Genomic DNA, 10,956 nt, shown 5'->3' on the forward strand with positions numbered 1-10,956 from the left:
TTGTGTCTAACTCAATTGGGTTACAATAAAGTAGCCTGTTTAAAATTTATTTTCTTAAACTGTCTCGTCCTTTGTTCACAACTGAACTGTGTGGTTAACCCATTCAACTTAAAGATCAGCGGTTAAATTCAAATTAATAAAATCCGTAATCAAGAAAGTTAAATCAAACATTAGGGGTAAGAATCGAAAATGGTAGTTACCATTCGGTCCTCTGCTAGATCATAAGCTCTTCAATGACACCCCAATTGTAAAACTCGGTTAAGTAAGACAGGTGAAAATGTGATTTTACAGAGGGGACCTTTATTGTATACTTAACATAACCGTAGCATCAGTGTCAACAGAAACACATTTTGATATATGAATTGTGATTACAATAAACAGTTTTACATCAGTGTAAGATTTGTCATGTGTGAGAAATATTGAGCTTTCCAGAACAAATGTGTTAATTTTTCACTTTAAGTATAAGCATCGGTGGTTCAGTGGTAGAATGCTCGCCTGCCACGCGGGCGGCCCGGGTTCGATTCCCGGCCGATGCATACTTTTTTTATTGTATAGAAACATAATTTTGTTCAGACATATATTTATAGTGATAGTTTCTAACTCGTTAATGAATAACAGAAGTATAGATTTATTTTTTTATAACAAGATATAGCTGATATCATAGATAAAACATACTCTGATAGGACTCATCCCTATGATTACTTAGTTTACAAGAACGACAATTACACTAGAAATTACAGTACATACATTATGTGTAATAATTTATAGACGTGATTTGCAATAGTTTAAAGAGTTAAAAATGTTACATACAAATCTAGAAACCTTTTACATAAGCACATCCTTTTAGCGAATTTCCCATATAGGGAATAAGCTATTACCGTAGTACTCATGGTAAGACCTGGACGCGGGACCGATTTTTTTTTTCGTTTTGAGGTCCCTAGAGGCCAAAAACACCATCCGTTCAAATTCATATATATATATATATATATATATATATATATATCTATATATATATTTATATATTTATATATATATATATATATATATATATATATATATATATATATATATATATATGTGTCCGTCAGCACGATAACTCGAGCAAAAATGATCCGATTTGGATGAAATTTGGTACAAATGTGTAAACGTACGTTTATTCGAACGAGTTCGCGATCCAGCATGATCGGACCATGGGAACGGGGGTTTACGGGGGGTTTTATGGGGTAAAAATAGGTTTTTCCTATTTTTGACCCAAAAAACATAAAATTTAGCAATTTCTTTCCAAACCATTTTGTAGAGCTTAAAAAAACAAATAATTTAGTATATTGAAGCGTTATTATGTGCCTAATAGTTACGGAGAAAATTCCAAAAAATTGTAAATTTAAAATTCCCATGTTATTCTTATGGGGAATAAGTAAACTGTTGTAGTTTGCTTGTTTGTGAACATATTTTGATCAAATTTGGAAAATGTTTTTATTTCTCACTACCTATTCACATTTTACAAACAAAAAAAAGTTTTACCCTCCTTGATGCAGCAAACCTAAGTACTTGTTAAACTAATTCTATTTAAATCAAGAATAAATGTTATATTTTTAAGTAGACATTTCAGTGTAAATCCAATCAGTCAAATGGAAATTCGCTTAGTCTGCAGGTTTGCTGCGGCGGGGGTATTTACTCGATACTCTCATACTCGAATCATTCAAGTAATTCATTGTTTTAACATTGACTTTATATAATGGTATTAAGTAGAAGGAATTAAAACAATGCTGTCACCGTTTAGGTATTGGTTCCAGTTATAACACTGACTTCAGATCTCAAGACATAATATAAAATGATATTGGACATCATTATAAGGACCTAACCATAATTCCTATAGCAAATAATAGTAATACAGTATGATGGAAAAAACGAACAGCTGTTTAATTATTCTATAGCGATAGCACTACGAAATACAACGAAATTGTTAAAATATCTTGAAGTAATCATTATTGGTATTACTACAATAATCGTGGTTATGTATGTTTTTCCTAAGAAATAGTATGTTCTCATTTTTCAAGTTGTAATTAAAGGTTTTGTTTTGTATCGCAATAAACAAGTAAGTGATCAGGTTAATAATTAGCGCCTTCAATTCACACATCTTTACAAATGACTCATCTGTCTACTATTAGCATGAGGAAAATGAAGGCGCTTTAAAAAGTCCGATACATTCTAGTGATGGGCTTATGTAAACTGTAAACTATTGCCTGACTTTGAAAAAAACACTTATTTGATCATTTCTGATCAAGTCTTATGCGTAACTGGACACAGAAAAGGTCCTCGCAGGAGGTATTTTGTAGTATTTACTTACTCAGCCTCAAACATCGATCCATAGTTATGAATTCTTTTACTTCATCGATTTACTGAAGGACCCCGAACTTATTTTACCATTGACTAAATAACACTATTTTACTATTGCAGCAGAGGTTTTATTGTTTCACTTTACTGTATATTAGTATATGTTACAAAATATAATACTGAGGAAACCTCTGCTATTCACTATAATTTGTAACATTTTATATATTTTTGTAACCTATTTGTTCTACTACAAAGATAAAATCCAATTGTAATTTCTGATTAATTTTAGCAAGTCACCCTAGAATTTTTAGCCAACCAACAATAATACCTTTCCTTAGGCCTAACAAACTCAAAATATCTGATCTAGAGTTAATTGCATCAGCACTATATCATTTCGGCTAAAAATTTTGATAATTTTCCAATACATCACTGATTTTTGTTATCGTATCCCTTGAGCGGCTTGACATTCCAACCCGTTGCACAAGCACTCAAGCAGTTCTGTTTCTCTTTCTTATTACGTGTAGTTGTTACAAACCTTGAATGAACTCGACAATCACAAAGAAGCTCAAGGTTCATTGAGTGGAGCGACCCACCCAGAGCGACAGAGAGCGATAGACGACACCTAGCGAGTGAGAGAGAGCGAGAGATAGACCGGAGAGTGAGTGGAGCGGAGCGAGCAGCGAGATGTCAGGTCAATATGGTGGTTGGAATGTGTGGCCGTGAGCGGTATACATTGATATCTCACTGCCTACGCGGTCACACGCACACGCGCATACACGCACAACGAAGTGGAACAATCTAGTGTCGAGAGAAGAAATCTGCTGAATAATAAGAACCAATGGAACTGAAACCTCAAATTTGGCCAGTTATGAATGAGGATGAATCAAGTGCTTTGAATCGTAGGTAAACACACTAATAGATAATTTTGGGGGTTTTCAAAAAGAGTTGGGAGTAAAATTTGCCCTGTGCTAACGAATGGGATTTAAACTTATCCAACTTAAATCTAAAGTAGCTTAACCGTGACCTAACTTAACTTCCATAGAGGTTCCTTATCCTTTGATGAGCTGAGGATAATTCTTTGTCCGGTATGTGAATGGAACGTTTTTATTTTTATTTTACAATCTGTTCTATGAATATGATAAACAATAAGTAAATGTTATGAAAACGACTTATTCATAAACTATTCTTGTATCCGGCCAACAAATAGGAAGCAGAAAGTGTCAAATTTACCATAAATGAAGAGAAAAACATTCAGTTCCCTTCAAGCTTGTCAAGAGTAACCGGGCATGATAAACACCATATATTTTTCAATTGGATGAGAAGCCTACAAACAGAATATAGTGGTTGAATGCATATACGAAGGATCTTTTCGTCGCCCATATATTTTAAGATAAACATGTTTATATAAATTTAGTTTAATTTGAACTGTTGGGAAACCCCTTGCACAGAACGAAATGAATTACCAATCAAATGGAAACTGTAAAAAGCAGCTATATATTTACAAATTTACATGGTAGAACGTAAGAACCTAAATAATATTACAAATTCTCAAGTTAATTTCAAAATTCAACGAGAGTAAAAAAATTAGATAGGGAAAGGTCTAAGAACGTGTTTCGTAATGAAAATAACACTAATAATTTTCAAGCTGAAATTTATCACTTCTCTAAGATGGATGGTGATATTTTTATTTATCAGATAGAATTGCTTCACATCCGTTTACAAGATCCTGTTGATGATTTTTCAAGGTCCGTAATTTATCTTGGACTCTTCGTAATCGTCCTTGAAGATCCTATTCGTCCTTACCATTATCCTTATCGTGATCTTTATTTCCAGGTTGGCGACTCCTTGCGCAACATCCGAGGGCTGTTAAGCCCCCCATACACTATCCAACATGTTGGACGGACATGTCGGGATCCGACGTCTTGTCGAACATATTGGACAGTGTGTGGGTTCCGACCCGACATGCTCGACGGATATGTCAGGTCGGATGCTCGGTCCGATAGCACCACCCGACTCGAGCCGTCCGCCTGACATGTTGGACCGTGTGGTGGGAAACCGTCGAACTGCTCGCCCGCCTAGCCACAGTTTCCAGTAAACTTGTATTTAGCGAGTTGTGCGTGATGTGATAACCGTCCCATTTTTCCATAATGTCATTTAATAATAATAAACAGTTCTGGTCAGAATTTATTTAACTCTACAGAGACCAGATTGAAGGCGTTGTGGGCTGTCAAAAGTAAACTCTATTGCAACAAACATGCACATAGGGGCACGATATCCTGATGGAAAAGTGCAAGGAACTGTATCCAGAGTGTGATTTAAAGTTCGTTAAAAATAAAATTGAAAATTTAAGAGCCTAGTTCCATAGGCTCTAAAAATCCCTAAAATCATCGCTAAAAAATCCCCCTGAAACAGCTAACAGTCGTCTCAAAATCCATCTCAGAACTAATATTTCACCTGACTTGTTGGGTAACATGCTCGATAGTGTGTGGGAAACACCCGACATAAGTCAGGTTGGATGATGGGTCCGTCGTCAGGTCAGGTTGTAAGGTCGGGTGGTATGTTCGATAGTGTATGGGGGGCTTTAGAAATCTCTGTATGAACCAATAACAATAAAGTCATTTCATGGAGGCCATTAGTTATTGTAGGCCTACTGAATATTCGTCGGAAAACCATCAATGCTGAATATACAGTAAATACAGTAGGTTAACAATACATAGATGGCAGGTAACTTAGATTGTAGACAAGTGTGAGGTTCCTGCCATCATAGTTGAAGCATATATGAATGAATATGGTAAAGTTAGTTTGGATTTAACCTGGAGAATTGATATGTCAATCACATCGATATTCATGAAAGTATTTTCCATTAAAATTATAAGCTTAAACATTCTCAAGTGAAAGCAGATAAAAGAAATGTCCATAAAAGTAATTTTAACCATGGGTACAAATGTGACGAAATAAATGACATCAGATAAGTAATCATACAATTTACTCGAAGGTTAGAAGGATAAATTAAAATACTGTAGTATGTCTAATTCATCCTGTTATAATGATTTTTATGAAAACACCTCAGAATACACATAGCATATTATATTCAGGAAAGCCAAGAGAGAACATAATCTAGAAATCTATATCTAGTGGCAAGGGCAATTAGTGTGCTCATGGTCAAATGAAGTGGACATGGTCCTATAACAGCCCCAGTCCAGTCATTTCTGCTCCCGGGAGTGAAACCTTACGAAACGAAACAATCCCATGTTCTTCTCCAAAACTTCTCAAAACTCTAAACAACAGTTAACTCTCTTGTGTTACAATTGTTTTGCAACCCCTGTAATTGTCCATTAGAATTTAATATAGCCTATAAACTTCATCTTTAAACATACGTTTCCCAACACGGCCACTTACAATGGTACAGATACACATTCCTTTCTAGAACACTATCAAACCCCGGGCTACAGCCGAAGGATCAACAGGTGAATAATTACCCTAATCAGAGGCCCCGGGTTTGAGCCCCGCGCCGACACTAGGGGGGGGAGGGGGGGGGGGGGGTTCGTCGCGCCGTTTTGACAGCTAGGGTTGATACATTAACGAATATTTAGGTCTGTGTTTTTTTGTCTCGAGTCTGACGTTGCCATGTCTACACCGGGTTGCTGGTTGGGAGATGGGTGGTCTTGTGCAGTCTGGAGTCAAAAACTTTACGAGATTATCTAGTAGCAAAGCGTAGTTTGTGTATTTACCACATGAATATACATTCTAATTAATACTGAAGCCTATATGTATCTAGAAGGGAAGCACTATGAGGTCCTAAGTTTGCCTCAATGATGGAAGAATTTCAATTTCATTTTATTTACCTTCGTCTATTTAAATGTTTTACCTAAATGGTTTTGAATTTGAAGTGAACACTGAACTCAGCTTATATTGTATTTGAATTGTAGTACATGTGTGGACGAGTAACATGGAGGGATAGAAGACGAATTTACTGCTTTACTGAGTAAAGCATGTGATAGTGGATTTACTGTACTATGCGTATTGGTGAATCAAATTCATTTGTTTGTGGTGAAAAATTCGTCCAAGTACGGTAGTTATATTTGAAACAATGTTCTAAAATATTCAAGATTCCTAAACGCACGTACTAGCATTGTGTGGCAAGTTGTTTGTTTGTACTACAGAACTATCAGGTTAAAAGTACCAGGCATATTACTTGGTGAATGAATAGGCTGGTTTGATATTGTAAGTATATTGCTACAATGGCTTCTACATTAATACAAACATTTCTATTTATTCGTCTATTTTTACATCTTCATTTTCCTATTTATTACTTACTATTTATATATTGCAAATGATACTATTATTCAAATAGAGTCATAAACCGCTATTAAATTAAAATACGTCTATTCCAAACATATTTGTATCATCTTGGTATATACAAGGTGGTACTTTTTGAAACTATTGAGGAAACAGTGTTTCAGGCGAAGCCCCCAGTTGAATGCACCGATGTACGGAACCTGCTGTATGCAGTGAGCCTGGGGGCGTCTCCGTCTCTACGCCACCGCACCAAGGGACTTCCGGCGCCGACCATCCAAGGTCTACGCCTTACTTGGCGAGAAGGTGTGGAGGTGTGGAAGAGGATGAAGTAAAAACTGGGAAGGTGCGCGATCACCCGATCACAGACAATCTGCTTGGAGCGTCATCACTGTCTAATGCCACAAACAACAAGGGAATAAGTGCTTACTCCCTTGTCTATAATAATTAATTAATACTCGTTGTTAACGTTTATCTTCCAGATATTTTCACTCAATTTGTAATTCAATTTTTTCATGCAGATTTGGCTACCTAAAAACGTACTGTTAACTTCTGGGAAATAATATTTTACAATTGGAATCATACCTCGTAGTTTTTATATAAAGTTACTATAAATTATTTTTTTCACGTCTATAGCATTAAATCTTCTAATCTATTACAATATTGGTGGTAAAATCGTTTAACTTGTAATGTAGACGTAATTAAAATGGTTAGCATGTTGAAAAAGTATAAGTAGGACATTTAGTTCTATGCAGGCATTTGGTCAAATAACTGATAGTGGATGAAACTAGTAATAATTTCGTAAAAATATTATTATTATTTTATATTTTCATTGAACTAGAATAAATTAAAACGCTATATTCTAATCAGTGTAAACAACCAGGTGTAAACATAAATAGTTAAATGTTAGCGGTATTTATCTGTAAATGCAGTCATCTAACAGGTCTCACATCAACAAACTTATAAATAAGCAACTACACTATACACGTTTTGGTACTGTAGGTTACTAAAATGATTTTTTTACTAAACTTGAAGTAAAATACGGGGATTCATACGGTGATAAGTTATGTAAAACTACACTTTGATAGGTTGCGTTTTCAATTTGTGCCCCCCTCAGCGGATTGGTGAACTGTAATAGAGTATGACCCCAATTTGTTCCCCAACACCACTGAAATTGACACATCTGTCGTCTTGTGCAGGGATCGATCAGTATAAGTCACGTGGTATTAAACACACAGCTGTCATAAATATAGTTAATCCTGTACTTAGTAGTGTTTCAGTAACCGAAGGTGTTAGTTGGTCTAGCGAGTGTTCCTGCCCGATCTCAAATTCCTACAATCACAGAGAAAGACTAGACATAGTAGACATTTTCTAAGAATGGTAAAATAAACAATGGACAGCAATAAAAATGTATCTTGTGCAAATTATTAACTTCTGAAAGAGATTTTTCATCAAACTGTCAGGGAAACAGCAGTTCTCTATCGTCCGCAAAATCATCGTTCTCGGGTAACTTCAAATAGGGAACAGAAAAAAAAAACTTATAATAAATTTTCGATTCGCTAACCTCAAAATTTGTTTATGGCACAATATAAATGATATTTACTATTTGAAACACACATTATGAAAACACTGCTAATCACACGATATTTTAAGCTATGTTTGTAAACAATAGATGTTATGTTGTAAACATTGATGACTACTTTGTATACCATCAAATTATGTGGTCTAATTTTGTAACGACAGAAGGTTATTTCCACAGTTTGATGAAAATAGTTGTTCATCACACGGAGCGAAATTTGGCACATTCGCTCGTAGTGATTAAATTCACCTTAAAAAGGTAATCGTGAATAATTTACTCTTACGTTTATGTTTTTGTACAACTTGGAGGTGAGAGACTATCTTGAGGCTACTTAGCAGTATAACTACTGGTTAACTGGTTCATAGGTTACCTAACTAGTAGACTAGTAGGTCACTAGATAATAAACAATATTACGTAACTTCTAACATTCACGTACTAAATAAACTCAATACTAATTGTAAGGTCTAGGTACCTATAATGAACTAAACGATCAAAGGTAAAAACCTTTTGTTTTTAAATCATATAATAAACAAAATATTAGCTTACAAACTACAAGATTCTATTTAATAAGTTTACAAATTGTCTTTAGACACACAGCTTTTGAACCAGTAGCTTTGACTATATCGTTGTACACACCCTACATAAGTTATACTGTTATTAATTTAGTAGTTTTTCGGCTTACGTTAGTGTATTTTCCCAACCACCACAAACAGTAATGCCTCTTCATTTACAAAGGTTAATCAAAACCCCCTTGAAGATATTCTACGATAAAAAAAACCACAATTTTATTACCAAACAACCCTTATGGGCAATCATTGCATTTATAACCATGTAGAACACATTAAAAAGGTCGTTTAGAAATATTACAAAATGTAAATCTCGTCCTAGTTGCATTGTTGTGGAGACATTCCCATCAACCATTGAATATCAGACTCTTGAGAAAGGGTTCATGTCGTCAAAGAAGTTATAAATCTATCAGTCCCAAAAAGGGCACCCCGGACGCAGGGGCAACATGTGTTTGTAGAAAAAACATTAGTGACACTAAACTGTTGAACGGTTGAAATAAACTCTGTGGCCAGTCAAGATGAGCTAGGGCAATAACATTAACTTATAGAACCACAGAATGGAGTAAAATGTATGTCTCTAGATCCCAATGTAAAAAGGTCGTGCATTAATTGCGCCAAAGAGTTCCTTAGTAGCGCCAAGCCCAACTTAATCTAACTTAACCCATTCAACCTAACACAACCTAACCTAACCTGACCTACTCAAATATACAGTCAAAAAGGAACGTATCGGGTGGCTCCCTGGAGTAGTTGGCGTAATTCAGGAATACCCGACTTGACTCAGGTCAGTTGGCGCAATAAATTCCCACCTTGTAAAAACTACCGTTTTTAGCAATAAAAAAAAATAGATGGACAGGCTTTGAGCTAAGACGGTTTCTTACGTGAACATTTTAGTGTAAAATAGAGTTTTTTAACATTAGGAATCTCAATGTAAAATGTGCTTATTTAAGAGCTAAAACTAAATAATATCTGACGTGTGAATTTTGTTTGAATTGCATCCATTAGGACTATACTTTAATCTCTTGCTTATGTTGATCTTGTACATTGTTAACAATAGTCAATGTACGAGTAATATCCTATTGGATCCAATAAAAACTTGAGGGTTTCGAAAATTTTCAAATACTAAGGTCCTCCATACCGAATGTAAAATGTGGCAAGCACTATACATTGCTAGAACCAAACCATAAAAGAGCCAAAATATTTAATTTGAATTATTAAAACATGGGTGTAGTTTGTAAATATTGCTGAGAAAGTTACTATAAGTATAATATCATTATTGTACATTGTTTTATCCAGAGTCAAAACACTTTAACAATGAGATGCCACTACTACAGTGCAGTGCTATTGACATGTATAAAAAACTCCTTCCTCAGAACAGAAGGGGTGGCATATTTTGGCGGATCAAAATTTTGCACGTTTAGCAACGCCAAATTTAAAATCACATAAGAGTCCGTTCCCATGACTCGATCTTGCTAGTTGGCTATCATTGAGGTTTATTCCGCCATAAATTCCTAAATTTATGCTAAATTTAATCAAAATCGGACCAAAATTACTCAAGCTTTCGTTTTTGGCTAGGGTCATCAAAATTAATAAGCGAATCGGCCCCGGATCCAAGCCATAACACCTACAACAGCATATAGGATTAGCTAAAAACTGTTACTAAAATTTGTGTTAGTTGTGGTGTATCGAGAAGGCCTCTGTATCGACTGTCGCTGAATCATCAGTTTCGCAGTGTCACATGTCTCCCCTAGACGGACATCTGGGAGATACACGTGTTGGGGAGTGTGGGGGTGTAAAAAACATTGGGGCTAGTTTAGGGTTAGTTAGCTCCCTAACACCCCACCTTCGCCCCACGGGGGACTATGGGGTCTACATTGGATATAGAAGTCTATAAGATAAGATATAAAGGGGGAAATGGAAAAAATCAATCTTGAAAAATACCCCATCGAATTATAGCCATACGTTTAGTATCCTAACTTGATTCCAGGTCTAGGCTTTTTGGTCTGCTTCCAGGTCTTTTAATGGTTCACTCACAAAGTGTTCTTACGACATCATGGAACACCGAAAACATCGACCACTAACGACATTGACTACTGACAGTATTGACTACTGACAACATAACTACCGACAACATCGACTACCAACAACATCAACTACCGACAACATCGACTACTGTCTACATAC

The 10,956-nt window shown here is 35.6% G+C and overlaps 1 non-coding gene across 1 annotated transcript; it reads left to right on the forward strand.

Moving 5' to 3' along the window:
• The first annotated feature begins 465 nt into the window (after positions 1–465).
• On the forward strand, positions 466–536 carry Trnag-gcc (transfer RNA glycine (anticodon GCC)). The gene has a single exon. It is a non-coding gene; the product is annotated as a tRNA-Gly (tRNA).
• Positions 537–10,956: the final 10,420 nt, after the last annotated feature.

The sequence above is a fragment of the Macrosteles quadrilineatus genome, unplaced genomic scaffold, assembly GCF_028750875.1.
Source record: "Macrosteles quadrilineatus isolate MER2022 unplaced genomic scaffold, UCM_ALF_1.0 Scaffold_3__2_contigs__length_128488019, whole genome shotgun sequence".
Taxonomy (NCBI): Eukaryota; Metazoa; Arthropoda; class Insecta; order Hemiptera; family Cicadellidae; genus Macrosteles; species Macrosteles quadrilineatus.